The 20,660-nt window shown below is 46.7% G+C and overlaps 1 protein-coding gene across 2 annotated transcripts in view; it reads left to right on the forward strand.

Annotated features, from left to right (window-relative positions):
• Nucleotides 1–20,660, forward strand: part of LOC119180887 (uncharacterized) — a 459,598-nt gene that overhangs the window by 50,357 nt on the left and 388,581 nt on the right. The gene's annotated exons all lie outside the window — the stretch shown is intronic.

The raw sequence follows: 20,660 nt of genomic DNA on the forward strand, positions 1-20,660 counted from the left end.
GATTGTCGAAGTGTAGTCGAGCAACGCGTGCAGTCTGTTCTAGTGGTGTATTATTCTGCATTTGTTGTGTGTGCGTGTTTGTCTGTATGTGAATCTATGTGTCACCAATTCAGCCGTTCAATAAATTCAATCAGTTCTGCTATTCAATAGATTTGTCGTTTCTGGCCGAATGCACCCGTCAATTTTTATTTTTTTACCACCAGAAATAAGTCCCAGTAATCACCTCAAAAACTTTGTGAGGGTAGTAAAAATTTACTCCCTCTATACTCGCTGAAAACCTCACTGGGGTAAATATTTACTACTCTCCCTATACGTTCAAAAACTCAGTTAGTACGAGAGTAAATTTTTACCTCGATAGTAGGTGGTAAAAAAAACCCAGGAAAGGTAGTGCGCTAGAGGACAAATGGTTTACCCAGTTTTTGAGGTTATTTCAGGTCATTTTTGTTTAGTGTGTAGCATGGGGTGGCAAAGGAACTGTAGGTGAAGAGGACGAAGAGGGAGTTTAAGAGAGTAAAGTGGCGTAGCTCAGTCTTGACGAAACAAGCGCCAAAAGGTGCGAACACTCAGAAAGGACTCAGGACGAGCGCTTCCTGTGTCCTGTGTAAAGCGCTCGTCCTGTCTCCTTTCTGAGTGTTCGAAATTTTTGACGCTCGTTTCGTCATGAACTTATATGCCCAACTGGCAGTTAACCCAGTCTTGTGGAGTGTAGTATGCTTAGTAGTAGTAAATGGCACCAAGGTCAGGAGGACGGAATGGAGGAGGGCAATGACACTAACTCCGCTGTTTCTTCATCCGTCTTCCCAACACTATAATGCGCAGCTGCCCCCGATAAAAAGATAATCACTGCGTGGACGACCTTTACACGCATTCTGCGATGTAGTACGTTGAATATCTATGTATTGCAGCATTTATGAACCGTAATTATACTCGCATACCGGCATGGCAGACGAGCACTGGCTCGTGTTCGTTAGTGTCGTTGACTCACGCTGGGTTAGCGGTATATGTAATGACGGCTGAAGATGGCTAAAATCTGCCTTGTTTAGTGTCGTTACAATGAATAGTCTTAGCTAAACTGTGGCTAATGTCGGCCAGTGTTGGATAAATGATTACTCATATTTGCTAAGACGGTTAAACGAGATCTAAATTTGGCTAGTCATATGCAAGCGTTTGTCAGTGATGCGCCAGCGCTATTGGTTAACTACTGTTCAGTAGCGCTGTCTTCAGTAAATGACAATACATCGAGTTGCCCACAACATTTTTAGTGACGCGGGTTGCGATAATTAGGGCGCACACACGGCAATCCGTAGCTGGTTGCTGTTCTTGGTCGGACGTCATTTGACTAATTTTACGTCTACTAAAATAATAAACGCCAGCGTAAGCCATGTGCTGCTATTACAACCCGCGTAAGTAATGCGGAAAACATGTACAGTACGAGATGGGCGACGCGCAGTTTAATTGTGGCTTGAGTATGGCTCCGTCCGCCTCATGTCCTGTCCACCATATAGTACATATAGTTAGTATTAGATAACGAAGTGCCGCGCATTTTCTCATTGGACGATAGTGCCTACAGGTCCGCGTATACTGGTGTCAATCTTATTGTAAGACTTCATCAATAACAGTAGTGCACGCTTAATGCAAACAGGTGTAGCGAACGTGCCTTTACATATACGTTTCGCTAACGCATGTATACGTCGTAGCCTATATACTTCATGCTGCTAAAAAACGCACGCATCCAGGTGGTGCTTGCGTATGCTATATATATTCAGCGTACGCAGGTGAAACAACTACGTCGATGCAACCAGCGTAATGAAGATCTCAAATAACGCTCCCGAAAACCATGATTGATTTGATTGATTTGTGGGGTTTAATGTCCCAAAACCACGATATGATTATGAGAGACGCCGTAGTGGAGGGCTCCGGAAATTTTGACCACCTGCTCCCGAAAACCACACACACAGGTATACACACTCGACATAACATTTTTCTCATCTTGTAGACTCACTATGCAAGCTAATAACGTCCATCGTGTGGGCGAGAATAGCTTCTCATGCATCAACGCTGTACACAACACGCGTAACTGCCACAGGAAGGTGCCAAAACTGTACACCGCTTATGTAAACGCCGATATCGAAACGGAGTGTGTAGATTATAACTTCGCGGACGCTTGTTCCTCTACGAGGGAAAACAAATGTGCGTGGATCGCTCGTATATAGGAGCAACTCTATCATTAACAGCATCGGCATAACCGTAAAAAAAAAGAAAACGACATGCAGCAGTATATACACACGGTGGCCACATGGCCTCCCGAGACGAGAGCCCAAAGGACTTAATTTATAGCGGCTCGACGTAAATTACAGCTTCGCTAGTAGTTTCCAGGGGGTTGGAAGAGGTGTAAGGGGTGGGGCGGGGGGGTCAGCTGACGCTATGCGGGAGTATATACCGCGGGCCAGACATCGTATAATATACTTACGGCCAACTCTAACACCTGCCGCTGTTTCTTGCCGCTTGCTCGCGGTGATCTATCGGCGCCTCACCGCAGCCAACGCCTTCGCTTCTGCTCTCTAAACGCAGTCCGCTGCTGTCTCTTTCTTTTGCATCGTATACTCCTGCTTCTCACTATCAGCTTACTCGGAAGCGTTTCTTACTTGTTGATCGTACTGTGTACATCAGGCAGTCTGACGCCTTCACTGCTTCGCAAACGTATACTCATTTTTTTTCTCTCTTCCTAATTCTCGCTATCGGCTTTCTACGTTTCCATTGCATTGCGCCTTCACTTTATTTACTTTCTTTAGAGGAGGCGGGTACTGCTTGGCCAATTTTGTTCTGGAATTTCTATACTCTACAGGGCTTGAGGGCGTTCGGAGACCAATTTTTCAACGCGGGTTTTCGCCCTATTGCTGTGCCCATCTCATAGCCATATGTTGTAATAAGTAGGAGGGTGTGAACGATAGCGACCGCAGCTATAGCTTCTGCCTAATTTATTTATTTGTTCATTCATTTTGTGCCGCTTTCGTTCGGTATCGTTGCGATTTATTCATCGTACTGTCGGTATTTCGTTTCCGTCGAGCTTCAAATTCAGCTGAACTACGTGGTAATTCGAAGCAAGTAACCCTAATCCGGCGTGACTTACGTTCCGTAACAAAATTTCTCAACTTCAGACCACTTAATGTCGTTTTTGCATTGGTCACATTTACGCGCGGACATGATTTGCGAGCGGAGTTTCCTGCTTTATTTACCCTTTTACCTTCACCAGTGTCGTGTTGCTACGCGAGCAATCTCTTTAACGACATCTTATGCGATCGCGCTACTGCTTGTATCACTTCGTGTATCCTGTATGTGTCATGTACGACTCATATGATATATGCGCATTGGTTTATACGCTGGCGAAATTTACGAGCGATCGGTGTAGGCTGTTCGTGATTGAGAGGCTCGTCTATAGGACCTATACGGTTTCCTTTCTTGGTTTTTTTTTTTTTATCCCGGGCTTGACCTACGTTCACAGAAGCTTAATGCGTTTGCTGTCTTCCGAACGCATTAAGTCCAAGCACCTGGCATTTCGAAGCTATGTCACTTCGTTGTGGTCTATAGTTTCTAGGCTTACTATTTCATTTACGATGTGTGATTGAGCTTGGTATAAACGTTGCTCCCCGTTTTGATCGCTGACGCTGCCCGTTCGGTGTAAACTATCTTGCACCTTACAGGGTGCTTTGTGTGTCTATAACTAACACCCTGCTATAAAGGTGTTAGTTGTATAGGCACTATAACAACACCCTACAATAAAGGTATTAGTTATAGACACCCTAATAACACCCTACAATAAGGGTGTTAGTTATAGACACCCTAATAACACCCTACAAAAAGGGTGTTAGTTACAGATACATTAATAACACCCTAAACAAGGGTGTTAGATATAAACACACTATTAACACCCTACAATAAGGGTGTTAGTTATAGGTATACATTAATAACACCCTACAATAAAGGTGTTAGATATAGACACACTAACAACACTCTACAACAAGAGTGTTAGATATAGACACACTAACAACACCCTACAATAAGGGTGTTAGTTATTGAGACGCAAAGTACCCTTAAAGGTGCAAAACTGGTCTACAATGTTGAGTTCCTTGGTCAAGAAGATGAGGAGGAGGGTGCTAAAACGGGACACTGCACGTTCTTCACACTTTTCCAGTCCAGCTAGAACAGGGCAATGGACTCTGCAGCTCGAAGCCCCGTCGCGGGTGTCTAGTGGTTCTAGCGCTCGACTGCTGATCCCAAGGTTGCGGCATCGAATCTCGGCCGTGGCGGCCGCATTTTCGATGGAGGCGAAAGTGTTTCAGGCCCGTGTGTTTAGATTTTTAGGGGACCGTTAGAGAACCCCATGGAGCTGGACGAAATTTCCGGAGCCCTCTACCGCGACGGAGCCCTCTACTGTGATATCCGTCGTATTCATATCGTGGATTTGGTAGGTTAAATCTGGGCAATTGTTATTGTATATGACCAGCACGAACTAGTCCACCGAGGGAGAAGGTCTGCTATGCCGCTGGGCTTCTGCACCCAGGAGTCCGCCCAGTACAAAGCGTAGCTGGCCGTGCGTAGGCATCGTGATCATTCCACGTAAGGTGTGCTCTCTCTCCGAATGCCGGCTGCGGCGGCTGCATTTCCGATGGAGGCGGAAATGAAGTAGGCCCGTGTGCTCAGATTTGGGTGCACGTTAGAGAACCCCAGGTGGTCTAAATTTCCGGAGCCCTCCACTACGGCGTCTCTCATAATCATATGGTGGTTTTGGGACGTTAAACCCCACAAATCAATCAATCAATCAATCAATCAATCAATCAATCAATCAATCAATCAATCAATGTGCTCTCTCTCTCACTCTTTCTCTCACGTACAGCACCGGTAACTTGCGGCTGCGCATAATGCGCGGTGAAACGCTGGGCACGCTTGCTGCGCATATACATTGTGGAGAGACCAAGATGACGTCATTGCTTGCCTCCCGTATAGATGCACCAAAGTGGCGCATCTCTCAAGCAACGAGCGCGCTCTAGCGGATAAATGGATAACGGGTCCCGATTATGGATAACTCTGTGTGCTTCTCCTGCCACGGCAGTCGAACGGTGCCAGTGGCGCTGATATGTAATATTCTCAATTTTTTTTTTCACGCATTTCCCAAGCGACCGCAACGACCAACTCTCGCTTTTGCGTGGTTTTTTTTTAATCATTACGACTTTTTTGAATCGCGCTATTCGGTAGAAGCCGAAATTAACGGGCCGCGGGGCATTTTCGGGCGGGAAGGTAATTAGCGCTATCAAATATGTAAATTACGCGCGTAATCCACTGTTTTTGGCGCGCTTGGCGGGCCCGTTTTGAATAATACAAAACAAGCACGGCCGTGCGCGCTTGGCCAGCCGTGGTGGGTGCGCATTAGGATGCGCGTATTATTTTTTCCGCTCGGTGCAGCAATTTTTCGGTTGCGAGTACTTTTAACGCTCCGCACGGGAACGAAACGAGATAAATAATAACGATAAATTCTAAGCTAAATGCGCCAACACGCCCGGCTTCGCTGAGAGATGGTAAAAGTGCTTCCGGAGGAAGGCTACAGGGAATACGGCTGCAACGTCATGCGTTAATGACAGCCTCGTGGAATGTAATATATATGCGGACCATTTTTTTTTTCTGCCGTGCGGTTTGTACCGGGTATAAACTGTTAAATTATACGGCGCCCCTGTAGTTTCGACGCGTGGCGCAACGTCGCGGTGACGTGGCGCTGCGGTCTTAATGATCTCGATTTATTATGCTGCGTCCGCGCGCGCAGAGCTTCTGTGGCGTTCAAATTTGATTTTGCTGGAAAAGCTCGCGTGGCGCTTGATTTTGCGTTAAGTGGATGGCCGCTATAGACCGTGCGCGACCCGTTTTGTGGTTGTGCGGTCTGTCTTGCGGAGCTTGTGTGTTTATGTTTCTGTGACGCGAGCCTGCCTACCTCTCTTTTTCCCCCCTTTTTCAAGTCGCCACGGGCAACAATGTTCAAAGACTGGCTGCACTGTACTTCTGCGCCACAGATTACGTAGAAGCAGTCGCTCGTAGCAAGCGTCGATAGAAAAGCGTCGGTCCTTTGTTTTTTAACGCGATTGCCTTAAAGAGCTCGGTTTGCAGAAATACCGGCGTCGGTGGTTATGAGGAAAAAATTGTCATCTTATGCATGACCGAAAAATCCAAAACGATGCAAGTAAAAGTAAAAAAAGAAACCTGGCTCACAGTGAGGACAGAACGAGGGTCGTTTGCGTCTGAATGGGGATCGAACCCTGGTCGTTTGCTTGACAAGTGGATGTTCTACCACATTGTCAACGTTTTTTTTTAAACATGCTATTCAATCGAATGCGTGTTAAAATAGTACACAATATCGCACAGAGTAGCACTGGTGCAGTCCTATAGTGACAATAAGCGTACAACCACTGCTTAGACAGAAACTTGAAGACTATAGCCCCATAGTCTAGGGCGAGTTCGTTATCATGCTAGTGAATAAGTGAAAAGAACTTCCTCGGCTTGGAAGTACAATAAAAGCATCTTTCACGCTTTACAAACATGCGCATTGATTTGATTGATATCTGGGGTTTAACGTCCCAAAACCACTATATGATTATGAGAGACGCCGTAGTGGAGGGCTCCGGAAATTTAGACCACCTGGGGTTCTTTAACGTGCACCCAAATCTGAGCACACGGGCCTACGATATTTCCGCCTCCATCGGAAATGCAGCCGCCGCAGCCGGGATTCGAGCCCGCGCACTGCGGGTCAGCAGCCGAGTACCTTAGCCGCTAAACCACCGCGGCGGGGCACAAACATGCGCATTCTGTATACATATATGAACATGAAATAAAGCAGTAATAATGCGTGGTACAAGCATGTACTATCGGTGGGTGTCAGGACACGCGATTATCATAATGGCTTCGTGGTTTAAAGCCGGTGATCCACTACAAAACACACGAACGCGCGCTATATACTGCGTCTATTTCGTTAAGGCCACGTAGTGGGTGCATAGCATGTTCGAAAAGGTTTCATGCACTAAGTGTTTGAAGTGCGCACTATATAAGAACAGGGTATCGCTGTCGCGTTCGACTCCTAGAGGCGAAGCTTTATATAGATCCCTCATTTTTTTCTGACGCCTCTCTTGCTCTCAATCATTTATTCATTTGTTCAATTAATCGTCTAAATCGCTCACTCAATCAATCACTCAATCAACCAATCGATCAATCGATTGATCAATCAATCGATTCCACCAGGAAAATCCAGGGCATCTGCTGTCCTCATGAATTGGTCAGCATGATTAGATTTATAAATCGGCTTTTAAAAGAGTTGCAGCTTATAATGAGTGTGACTGTACTTTTAAAGCTTCCACTTTCCGCCAACAGCACCGCTTCGGTCGTTTCCGCAGCATTGAGGTCATCACTCGGCGACCTCTTGCTTCGCGCATCCTCACTGTCTCGCTCGTATACATCATCATCATAATCATCATCATCATCATGAACAACAACAACAACAACAACAAGCTGACTATACGCCTACTGCAGGACAAAGGCCACTCCCATGTTCCCTCAACCAATCCGGTCTCGTGTGTACAGTTGCCGCTTATCTATCCGGCGATTATATGTATACCCTCATAACTCGTGGCGCTATAGCCACAACGCATCGGCGGTCTGATGTACTGTTGCAGATCATTCGGAAATGCAACAAATGTTTTACGCACTTTTAAGTTTCTGTCGCAAGTTACTTGTGACCGGCTTCATCAGTCGTTTAGAATAACAGGATACGCAGCTGCAAAAAAAAAAATGATGTAAATCGTAACAATGCTGATATGGATGGTATGCGGAGCACATGTTTTAATGACCGCGCTTCCCATTTCGAACTAGTGCTTTTACCGCACAAATAAAATAAATAAACAAAAGTCAGCTCGGTAAAAAAAATTGATTTTCGCTGCCCGCGCTGTGTGATGTCGAGGTTCGCGCTCGGGGTGCGGTACGTGGGACGTTCGCGCACGTTTTATAGGACGTTAGTGTTTGTCGACGCACCTCAGGTTTTATTGCCAGTTTTGAGTTGCGATGATGCGATCGTGAGGGTATGTATACGCGCCGTCTATAGCATCCGCTCTAGTCTCGCTTTGTGCGCAACAGTGCTTGCTTATACGTTTCGATTGAACCTCTCGTTACTTTATATGCTTAGCTTTTTTTCCCCGTTATCTTTCTGATATAACTTTGATTATCAAGACTATTCTCGCGATATAAGTGCGTTGGAAGTTGGTTAAGTTGATTTTCGAATATTTTTTTTTAATTAGAAACGTGTGCTTACGGGCTCTGTTCAACCCTTCTACGCAAATATGGAAGCATGACGATGCGCCTTTAAAAGTTCTATCAGGCTGTCGTAAATTGTCCGGGAATATTAAACTAAGCTGTAACCAAAGCGGGTTGAGTATAACCTGTTTCTTGCAGCGTTTGTGTATCGGACGAAATAATTAGTGGTGGATTCCGCGATAGCTGGTTGTGATTTAGCCGGCCTTATGTTTCCTGATCGAGAAAATATGGTTTTCCATGTCAACTGTTGGTGCAACCTGTGGATGCAGCCTGTAGCTTGTATAGGTTGGGCATAAGGGTCAAGCTTCTCGGAGCGCATGTTGGACACGCGATCTTGGAATTGTCGTCACGGTATAGAGCGTGTCGGTTCTGTTTGTTGTGGACGTCGTCTTTCTTGTAGTCTTCAAAATACACCGCTTATAACTGACCCGCAGGTCGCGGGTTCGAATCCCGGCTGCGGCGGCTGCATTTCCGATGGAGGCGGAAATGAAGGAGGCCCGTGTGCTCAGATTTGGGTGCACGTTAAAGAACCCCAGGTGGTCTAAATTTCCGGAGTCCTCCACTACGGCGTCTCTCATAATCATATGGTGGTTTTGGGACATTAAACCCCACATATCAATCAATCAATCAACACCGCTTATAAGCTCGTGACGTGGCTTCTCTGCTCTTGTAGGGCATACAACCGTGTCACGATGGAGATTATCCACAGACTCAGCTGAGGTCCGAGGTATTCCTTGTTAAGCTTATGGCTAATTATTCCCAATATAGTCGTTTGTATAACTGTTTATTAATGTTGTGAGCGATGTTAAAGAGAGTATGTCCTCTTCCAAGGCTTATTTCTTGATACTATATCTGGTTCCGTTTTTGTTGTGCAGGTGAATCAAGGTAGATTTGACATCCGAAATAATATCTGTTGGGGTTTTACACCCCAAAACAACGACATGATTATGAAGGACACTGCTGTGGAGGGCTTCGGAAAAGTTTGACCATCTGGTGTCCTTTAACGTTCCCCTGAATCTGATTACATGGGTCTCGGACATTTCACCTCAATCGAAATGCTGCCCTCCCGGCAGGGACTCTATCCCGCAACCTTTGAGTCAGTTTGTGAAACTCCATATAACCACTAGATCACCGTGGCGGGTATTCATACCCTGTATCAATTTCAAGTTTTATGTCTCCTCCCCCCTACTGTAATGCCCAAATTGGGCGCTGTAGGTACTCGAATAAATAAATAAATAAATAAATAAATAAATAAATAAATAAATTAGGCGTCTGTGGATATTGGCTGTAGATTAACGCATCGTATGCAAAAGATTCTCTGCGTAAAGCGTATATAGAGCAACTTATACGAAACAAGTTCCCCAAGAGTCTGAGTTATAAGCTGTAGCCTGTGCGTTAGTCACTCTATTCTGAAATTTGATTTCGCTCCTTTTGCGCAGTTGCATAAACTGCAATGAACCAACAAGCCGTGCAAGCAACCGTTCTTCGTTGTGTCATGCACACTGCTATTTCAATGCCCAAAGGCGCTGAAGTTTTGTTGTTCTCACTCTTGTAACGGAGTAAAGGTTGATGAAGCAAACTTCCTAAAAAGGATAACGCAGCCATTATTGCGGGGATATATGTTTCAGGCTATATGAAGCGGGGAGCGTAGGCCAGCCCATGTGTTCCCGTCTTCTGCGGTTCGTTGTGTGGTCCGGACGTTATACTTGTGCTGTTATGTACGCGAACTGGGTTAATCTGCTGGGTCCCGTGGAAATTGTAGAGTTGGTAAGGTAGTTTCCGGCCGCCGAGGCGTGTTCGGTGCGTAATTTTCGGGTTCGGGTGTTCTTTGAACCACGGTTGGTGCCCACATGAACTCTGCGAATTAGAGGGGCGCGCCCTTCCAGTTCGTTTCGGGGCTAAAGAGACCCCTCCTCTCGACCTTCTCACCCTATTTTCGTCCGGTATCGTTACCCCGCGCACTTTTCCTGTTATCCGAATCTAGGGTTTCGAACGTGATCCTCCTTGAACCGGGTATCTATCTATCTATCTATCTATCTATCTATCTATCTATCTATCTATCTATCTATCTATCTATCTATCTATCTATCTATCTATCTATCTATCTATCTATCTATCTATCTATCTGTCTATCTGTCTGTCTGTCTGTCTGTCTGTCTGTCTGTCTGTCTGTCTGTCTGTCTGTCTGTCTATCTATCTATCTATCTATCTATCTATCTATCTATCTATCTATCTATCTATCTATCTATCTATCTATCTATCTATCTATCTATCTATCTATCTATCTGTCTGTCTGTCTGTCTGTCTGTCTGTCTGTCTGTCTGTCTGTCTGTCTGTCTGTCTGTCTGTCTGTCTGTCTGTCTATCTATCTATCTATCTATCTATCTATCTATCTATCTATCTATCTATCTATCTATCTATCTATCTATCTATCTATCTATCTATCTATCTATCTATCTATCTAATTTTTTAACCACCGATGTATGGAAGGAATTAAATGTGAAAACAGCGCAAGAGGCAATCACTGACCTTATAACACACTGCGATGTGTGTGATACATCTTAATCAGTCTTCGTCTCTTGCGCTGTTCTCATATTCAGTTATGTCCTGCCAACTTGCCCAGGTTTCCACGCTCCTTATTGAACGATTGTGGTCCTGCTGAACGGTGAGAAGATAAAAAATTTGTGACAACAAGCTGCGCAATCCGACTGAAAACGCAAACCGGTAGGAGAAGCCAACTTGAAGTTGTCGCAGTAGAAATGTTGGTCACTGCTAGCAAGAAGAGGTGCAAGTGGATCTCAACCTTCGGGCAAGAAAAAAAAAGAGAACAAAAACACCGTGGTGAACGTATACGTTGTAGGCGGCATGCGTGTGAACACCTTCGAGTCGAAAACAGCTGCGGCTGAAGTGACTTGCGACGAATTTTTGAAAAAGAAGGAAGAAATGAAGAACGCGGAAAGCGAATTCGTCCATATTTTTCTTCTTGTTGCGATACCCGAGAGCCTTTCTATTTTCTTCTGGAGTTGCGCTTGCACACGCACTGGAACCTGCTCAAGCTCGCGATTTCATTTCATTCTTCTTTCCCTTTACGCAGCTGTGGTTTTGTATCAAACGTCGTTTGCATGTTAGGAGGCGCTGTTCAGTTGGAAGCTGTGCGCAGTAAAGAAAACGCGACGTGTAAAAAAAGAAAAAAAAAAGAACATCCGATATTCCGCGTGACTGTAATTGAAGTCTCCCTGCGTTTCACCATCTTACCTGTTCGCCGTCGGGCTGTAGTATGGTTTATTCACAAAGCAGCCTTATGCACATCCACTGCTCGTGTCTGCTTGAAACAAGTATACGTGTCTCAACACGTGAAAAAAAAAAAAAAAAAAACGTGTTTCTGTGGTGAGGGCTTGCGTAGCTTCGCAGCGCATCGCGCGGTTTGACGTGGGGGGCCTCCCAGCGTTGAAGCGTTTTAGATGTTCAGCCTAATTTTTTTTTCTCGCTCTTAGTTTTAGACCACATCCTCGCGCTCTTCTGTGCCCCCGGTGTTGCGAGCGCACGTTCTAAAGCGAGCGCGCCACCCGGTAGATACAAGCACGTATGCCTCCTCTGCAACGCTTGTGGTGGTTCATGCGTAGTCACGCGCGTCGCTTCCGCGGGTGTGCCTTGGGCGTATAGGCTTTAATTAAACTTAAACCAACCGTGCAGTTCAAGCTTGCGGCGTTCGAGTGTACGTGGGTGGTGGGAAGAACGCGCACAGCTCGACATGTGGCGCGCGTGTGTGCTTTTGAAGTTTCGGCTTTGCTCCGATAGAACGTGTTATTTACTCCCCCTATTTTTTTTTAAACAGCGGTGTTGTTCTTAGTTGAGCCTTTAATGTGCGGAGGCCGTCGCAGACCGCAAAACGCTATGTGCCAGATACTGGACAAATAATAGGATGAATTTAACTATACACATGTGCCACTCCTGGCACCACTTACAGTGCTCATTACTCCGACAATTCACCACGCCCGCTACTGATCCCGTTACTCCCCACTCTAAACCAGTTTGCACCTATAAGGGTGCTTTGCGTGTCTATAACAACCTCTGGTAAAGGTGTTTGACTATATCTGGCACCCTACGATACGGGTGCGTGTCTATAACTAGCACCCTACTATAAGGGTTAAACACCGAAAACACCTATGTCATAGGTGCTTGTTTCGAAATACCCATGACATCAAATACCCATGTTTCATATTACCCATGGCGTTTTGTTTGTCACAGCAACCTTATCGTAGGGTGTTAGTGGTAGACACGGAAATCACCCTTAAGGGTGTAAACTGGATTACAGTGCGCTTACTTAAACCACCCTCTTCTTGCCACGCCATTAATTTTCAATCAAAATCAACTTCATTAAGATTACCCTTCATTCAACGAGCTAAGCAATAATCACCGTTCGTCAAGCGCAACTGGCTGAATTTTTTATGTTCTCGTTGAAGATAAATGTTAGAAATTCAAAAGCGTGATAGATTAGACGCGAATAATAGGGTGCGAACAACCTTTCTTCTTTTGTTGGTCTCTAATGTACTTTAGTGTTGGAAATTATTTCCCATTCCCAAAGCGCGTAAGGTAACTAACGGTACACTTTTCTCGTTAACCTGTATCTCTTGGGTTAATCTGGCTTCATGCCCGACGTTGTGTCAATCGAGAAAATTCGTGATGATGTAGTTGTAGCTTCAAAGAAGGATCGACTTTATTTAAGGCTGGGGGAAATGGTCGATATGACCAAAGAGCCTTATAATTTTTATCTCTTGTTTCCCTACGTGTCCTTAATGCTTTTTGAAATGCCACGTGAACAGTCAGCGAAACAGTACATAGCTAAGTGATTGATATGTGGGGGTTAACGCCCCAAAACCACCATATGATTGCGAGAGACGCCGCAGTGGAGGGCTCCGGAAATTTCGACCACACATAGCTAAGTGATTGATATGTGGGGGTTAACGCCCCAAAACCACCATATGATTGCGAGAGACGCCGCAGTGGAGGGCTCCGGAAATTTCGACCACACATAGCTAAGTGATTGATATGTGGGGGTTAACGCCCCAAAACCACCATATGATTGCGAGAGACGCCGCAGTGGAGGGCTCCGGAAATTTCGACCACACATAGCTAAGTGATTGATATGTGGGGGTTAACGCCCCAAAACCACCATATGATTGCGAGAGACGCCGCAGTGGAGGGCTCCGGAAATTTCGACCACACATAGCTAAGTGATTGATATGTGGGGGTTAACGCCCCAAAACCACCATATGATTGCGAGAGACGCCGCAGTGGAGGGCTCCGGAAATTTCGACCACACATAGCTAAGTGATTGATATGTGGGGGTTAACGCCCCAAAACCACCATATGATTGCGAGAGACGCCGCAGTGGAGGGCCCCGGAAATTTCGACCACACATAGCTAAGTGATTGATATGTGGGGGTTAACGCCACAAAACCACCATATGATTGCGAGAGACGCCGCAGTGGAGGGCCCCGGAAATTTCGACCACACATAGCTAACTGATTGATATGTGGGGGTTAACGCCCCAAAACCATCATATGATTGCGAGAGACGCCGCAGTGGAGGGCCCCGGAAATTTCGACCACACATAGCTAAGTGATTGATATGTGGGGGTTAACGCCCCAAACCACCATATGATTGCGAGAGACGCCGCAGTGGAGGGCCCCGGAAATTTCGACCACACATAGCTAAGTGATTGATATGTGGGGGTTAACGCCCCAAAACCACCATATGATTGCGAGAGACGCCGCAGTGGAGGGCCCCGGAAATTTCGACCACACATAGCTAAGTGATTGATATGTGGGGGTTAACGCCACAAAACCACCATATGATTGCGAGAGACGCCGCAGTGGAGGGCCCCGGAAATTTCGACCACACATAACTAAGTGATTGATATGTGGGGGTTAACGCCACAAAACCACCATATGATTGCGAGAGACGCCGCAGTGGAGGGCCCCGGAAATTTCGACCACACATAGCTAAGTGATTGATATGTGGGGGTTAACGCCACAAAACCACCATATGATTGCGAGAGACGCCGCAGTGGAGGGCCCCGGAAATTTCGACCACACATAGCTAAGTGATTGATATGTGGGGGTTAACGCCCCAAAACCACCATATGATTGCGAGAGACGCCGCAGTGGAGGGCCCCGGAAATTTCGACCACACATAACTAAGTGATTGATATGTGGGGGTTAACGCCCCAAAACCACCATATGATTGCGAGAAACGCCGCAGTGGAGGGCCCCGGAAATTTCGACCACACATAGCTAAGTGATTGATATGTGGGGGTTAACGCCACAAAACCACCATATGATTGCGAGAGACGCCGCAGTGGAGGGCCCCGGAAATTTCGACCACACATAACTAAGTGATTGATATGTGGGGGTTAACGCCCCAAAACCATCATATGATTGCGAGAGACGCCGCAGTGGAGGGCCCCGGAAATTTCGACCACACATAGCTAAGTGATTGATATGTGGGGGTTAACGCCACAAAACCACCATATGATTGCGAGAGACGCCGCAGTGGAGGGCCCCGGAAATTTCGACCACACATAGCTAAGTGATTGATATGTGGGGGTTAACGCCCCAAAACCACCATATGATTGCGAGAGACGCCGCAGTGGAGGGCCCCGGAAATTTCGACCACACATAACTAAGTGATTGATATGTGGGGGTTAACGCCCCAAAACCATCATATGATTGCGAGAGACGCCGCAGTGGAGGGCCCCGGAAATTTCGACCACACATAGCTAAGTGATTGATATGTGGGGGTTAACGCCCCAAAACCATCATATGATTGCGAGAGACGCCGCAGTGGAGGGCTCCGGAAATTTCGACCACCTGGGGTTCTTTAAGGTGCACCTAAATCTGAGTACACGGACCTACAGCATTTCCGCCTCCTTCGGAAATTCAGCCGCCGCAGCCGGGATTTGATCCCGCGACCTGCGGGTCAGCAGCCGAGTATACCTTAGCCACTAGACCACCACGGCGGGGCAGTATATAGCTGAGTGAAAGGCTGGTCTGTGAATACGTGCGCCACTTACGCAGTCTCAACCAGAAAATAAAGATTTCCCAATGTAATCAATGTAGGTATGACAATTTATCGTGCTATATTATAGCGCATGCTATTGTGAAATAAGATGACATTGCCCCCCCCTCCCCAAAATAGGCAGGATACGGTATAGACGTACGTGTATATTGACGCCGGCTCCAGCTGAATACTGTTGCCCTCGTCCGCCGCCGCGCGGTTAAGGTTCTTGGCTGCTGACCCAAAGGTGATGGGTTCGATCCCAGCCGTGGCGCTTACATTTGGATGAAGGTCAAATGCTAGAGGACAGTGCACTCTGTGATGTCAGTGCACATTACAGAGCACCAGACGGTGTAAACTTCTGGGGTACTCCACCACGGCGCCCCTCACAATCATATCGGGGTTTTTGGAACGTGTAACACTCCCCATATGATTAATACCGAGTGCTAACTCTTGCATCTGCCTTCTCGATGGCGATTCGCCAAGCAGCGCAGTCTGACCTTAACACTGTTTCGTAATGACCGCTCGGGATATTCGTAAGAAGACCGCGGGAGTTGCCTCTCTCGTTGGTCTCTCTCTTCTCGTGTGCTATACTGTTATTGTTCAAACCCGATGAGCGGGAAACACCTGGATGCCCATTACTCTTCTTTTTGTACTCTTACTGAGGGCGCAATAAATTACGAGTTTCTTTTTATACATTGTTTTAAATATCCTTTTATAATGTCGTTTTATTAGCCCGTATACCGTGATCGTCAGCGTTGCTTTTCCCTGAGCGAGAACCTATCGATGCGTGAAGGAGAAGCTATTTGCGCGGCCTTTCCTTTTTCTCTTTCTCTTTCTTCCTTTCTTTTTTTCTTTCTTTCTTTCTTTTGTCAATTTTCACTTTCTATTCTTTGGCAAGTTCAGCCGCGCAAAAGGTGGCACGTGGGAGGTCGCGCATTTACTTACCTATCCCCAATTGTATGCCACAGGGACTGCTGGTCATCAGGGTAACACATGTAGCCGTGACTGTTTGTTTGATTTGCTTTCCTTCGCCGAACGTTTCTTAGTTCCTTTGGCCTCCGCATTTACCGCTATCCGCTGCGAGACCTCCCCACCGAGCGTTTTCCGAGAAATGTAGCGGGCCGCACAGTTCAAACAGAAGAGCTCGAGCTGGCGGGAAAAACGAAACGAAACCAAAGCGAATCAATGTTACCTAATAAAGTGAAGTTTCAGGCTGTTGTTGTCCACTATTTCTACCGCGCGTGCCTACCGACCACAAAGACTTGCGCCGCTTTTTTTTCGTCTTTTTTTTTCACTCGTGCAGCGAGAAGGTGAAAATGCTTAAACAACTGACGGAAACACAGTGAGGGAGAGAGGGAGGGAGACAGAAAGAGAAAGAGAGAAAGAGGAGTGACCTACGCTCTCGAGGAGTGCGATGATTGTTGGTGGGTTATTTCGATCCCGCCCCTCTAAATATTGTGGTGTTTGTGTGTTTGAGCGCGCTTGCGACGGTATAGTTTCCGTGCGCTTTCTGTTTAGTGGACACCTGGCGGCAGCGCATACTGCGTGGTACTTTTCGTATCGTTCCCGCGTTAGTGTGCGAGTTTCTCTGTAGTTCGATGCAGCGTGTCTGCATGCCGTGCATTAGTGCATTATACCAGTGGCACGGTATACAAGTGGCACTGCGTGCCTTTATCGTCATTGTACACTGCTGGAAGTTCACTGAGTTCACGAAAACGAATGGCGTTTCCCGTGATCATATCGTGGTTTTGGGACGTTAAACCCCAGATAGTATTACCACGGCGGAGCATCCTTCTGACGTTCATCAGCATATGCCCGCGTTGCCTCTGACGAAATTATCGGTTTGATGCTTCACCTCTGAGAGACTCTCGTCAGATGGCGTCAGTAAAAAAAAAAAAATGGTCAAACCGCCATTAGACTATGCAGTGGACTGGTCACTATAGCATAAACCTCGGTCCACGCAGCTTTGTTGTGCCGTCCCCTGCGATTTGTCAATAAGTGTGGGGAGATGAAAAGTATATACATAAATATACGAGAAAGCAGGATGCGGTGTGCGGCCAGTTCAAGAGGTCGGTATAGGGTCAGCTGTTTGTATTTACGTACGTGCAAACGCGCGCCGCGCGCGTCCAGCGGTGAGAACCTTTTGTGTACACCGTGAGAGAGGCCTTCTGTATATCGAACGGTCCGGCGGCGCTTTGACCGTCCTCTTCATTGTGAACATTTCTCGCCGCTCTTTCTTTTATTCAAATCGGGCGCGTCATTGTGTGCGGTGGGTGGCAAAATTTTTTTTTATCCCACACTTTGAGGGTGTCTGTTGGCCGGCCAGTGTACAGAATAGGTACAGCGCGGGAGGCCAGTGTTTACTATTGTCTTGTTGTCTCATTTCGCTTTGACACCTCCCGCTAGAGCCCCCCCCCCCCCCCCCCCCCATCCCGCATCCCCTCTTCCTCATCACTAGCGCATCTGTACCGTACTGTCCTGTCATTTTACGGGGTGTTTATTTACGTGTCGGTAGAGGCTGTTGAGTCTGGCTGATTCTTGATTTTATTTCATTTTGTTTCGCTCATGTGTGTTTGTGGCGTGTGTGCGTGTGTGTGTGTGTGTGTGTGTGTGTGTGTGAGAGAGAGAGAGAGAGAGAGAAGAGAGAGACAGAGAGAGAGAGAAGAGAGAGACAGAGAGAGAGAGCGTTGCGATTGTGAACTACGCAGTGAGGTTCTTTCCAGCTTTCTAGTTCGAGATGACCAAACCAACAACCGTAACGGTCATCCTTCTTACTTTCCTGGCCACATTTTTTTTTTCGTTTTATTGGTCTTCGTACGCTGTTCAAGCGCGCGAGCTTTATATTTTGATTCACACGGCCCGCTGTGCCTATAAGCCCACCACATCTCGCCAATTCTTTGGGGGTGTGTTTTCGCGGCTGGAGAAGAAGAGGAACCCTTAACAACCGTAACGGTCTCGGTTCTTGAACAGACGCAGCCAAAAGCGCGTGGTGCAGACAGCCATTGCGCGCGGTTCCCTTTTTTTGTACTTCACCAATTGCCCGAAGCAGATACACGATGGGTGCTCCAGTTCGGATCGCTCACTTTCTAGATTATATCGTTTTTTGTATTTCTATAAGAGCCTGCCTTAACTGGGCAATAAATAAGGAATCGCCGGTGGCCGGTTGTTCTTAGTACACCAAGCAGTTATGTGTACGCTACGCTTTTGTGCGGATTTAACTGGTGGGCCCTTGCCGGGAAGTGTGAAGACGAGAAATACGTGGCCACCTTTTCTCCTAGACTTCTGTAGGACCAGGCGTTGTTTGGGGAACGGGCAAGGGATGATAAACGGTCACGTGATCTTCTGGCACATCTAAAGTGGGTAGTATTGCAAAATGTCGCGCGATAACGTTATTTAGGAGTGAAAACTTGGGAAAGTTCTGGTGTATAATCAAATTTTGGCACAGAGGTACGTGTTGCAGAACTTCACAGTGCCGTCTATAAAGTGATCGATACATGGAGCTTCACTGGTGGTACTTCGCGCTCAAATGGTCATCACTATGGACTGACATGTCCTGGCGCCTCCACATATCCAATAACTGTGTCGAATGTAGCGGAACCCGTTTGAAATGATCCAAACTTGCGTCTGGCTTCCGAATGGGTTCCGTCTGTGTATCGTCGTGCGCGTGGATTGCATTACTTCGAAGCTGGTGTTCTTTTCTCAACATTCTTCATTTATACAAAAAACTAGGCTAGCCAAATTGATTTTCAAACAGTGCATCGATTACCCATTAGGAAACAGAACTTTTTTTCTCTTAATTTAGAACTCATAGGTCATACTCGCGTCAGCAAAAAAAAAAAAAATACTGGTAGTTTTTTTGTGCTATTGATTTTCGCTTCTTTAAAGAGAGACTTGCCTTGTGGCAACTGTTAAGTCACTCCAAAGATCATTTGCCCATGACCTATCGGATGCAGCACGTGCAGTGATTCTTGCCGGTTGAAGAGAAAACTCATGCTCCTCTGGCTGCAATCCTTCTCGATTGGCTTCGTCCTTTCAGGGCATGTTTTCCTTTAGTTCTCTATGCTGAAAGCGATACGCGTTTCAGTCGCAGTTTTCTCGCTGGCCGACTTCTTTTAACCATATTTTACCGACTAAATCATAAAAACGCTTCTCATACTTTGCACGGAACGCGTTCGTTCCTTTACAGTTCCATCTATCTCTGAGCGTACTTATTTCATAAGGTTATCCAGTAAATAAGTGTTATCAATAATATAATAATATTTGGGGTTTAACGTTGTAAAACCACCATATGATTATAAGAGACACCTTAGTGGAAGGTTCCGCAAATTTCGACCACTTAAGGTTCTTTAACGTGCACCCAAATCTGCGCACACGGGCCTACAGAATTTTCACCTCCGCCGAAAATGCATCCGCCGCAGCCGGGATTCGATCCCGCGACCTGCGGGTTATCGGCCGAGTGCCTTAGCCACTAGACCCCCGCGGCGGGGCAGAAGTTTTATCAAGCCATTCAACATTGCTGCTGTTAATTGCCGTAGTGGATCAGTGTTTACGTTGCTCGGCTCAGGTATAGTGACACCAAGGACGGGGGTTCAGTCCTGGCAACATTTCGACGGAGTTGGTCGACATGGCCGCTGATGCGAGCTGCGCTGCCCCCATCGGGCGGCGAAGCTTTTTCAGGCGCACAGATGGTCAAGGCATTTGTTTGCCCGTCGTTTGTTTGCCGGACAACGAGAGAGCGGTAAAAAAAAAGGGGGGGGGAGGAGAGTGGGTGGTTCCGCAAGCGGTAAGCTATATCAAACTAACGAAGTAAACAACCATAGAGAGATGAAAGTGAGCCGAATAAAAGAGAAGAAACGAAGGCGAAAGTGACGGGCGTGTTTTCTCGCAGCTGCCCCTCGTGGCCATCACCCGCCGCGGCGGCCGACGGTCAAGTTTTAATTAACGTGCGACTGGACGGTGGGGGCCTCGGGTCCAGCAACCGTTGCGCCGACCACTTCTACGTACTTTCGCGTTCCCTCGCCTACGCGCTAATATGTTTATTCATTCGTTCCGTTCACTTACTTATTTACTTCTTTAACCGCACTGCCATGCACGGCCTCATCATCTGTACTGTTGTTCTTTTTTCGCCGTGCAATTTGTTTGGTACCGCTCGTGGCCGGGTGTGTCTGTATCGTAGAGTGGCCTTACAGGCTGCCCGCCCGGCTTCTGTGGCTGACGATTGCGTTGAATGGAATTAGACTCGGTTTAAGGTCGCT

Source organism: Rhipicephalus microplus, chromosome 10, assembly GCF_043290135.1.
Source record: "Rhipicephalus microplus isolate Deutch F79 chromosome 10, USDA_Rmic, whole genome shotgun sequence".
In the NCBI taxonomy this organism is placed as follows: Eukaryota; Metazoa; Arthropoda; class Arachnida; order Ixodida; family Ixodidae; genus Rhipicephalus; species Rhipicephalus microplus.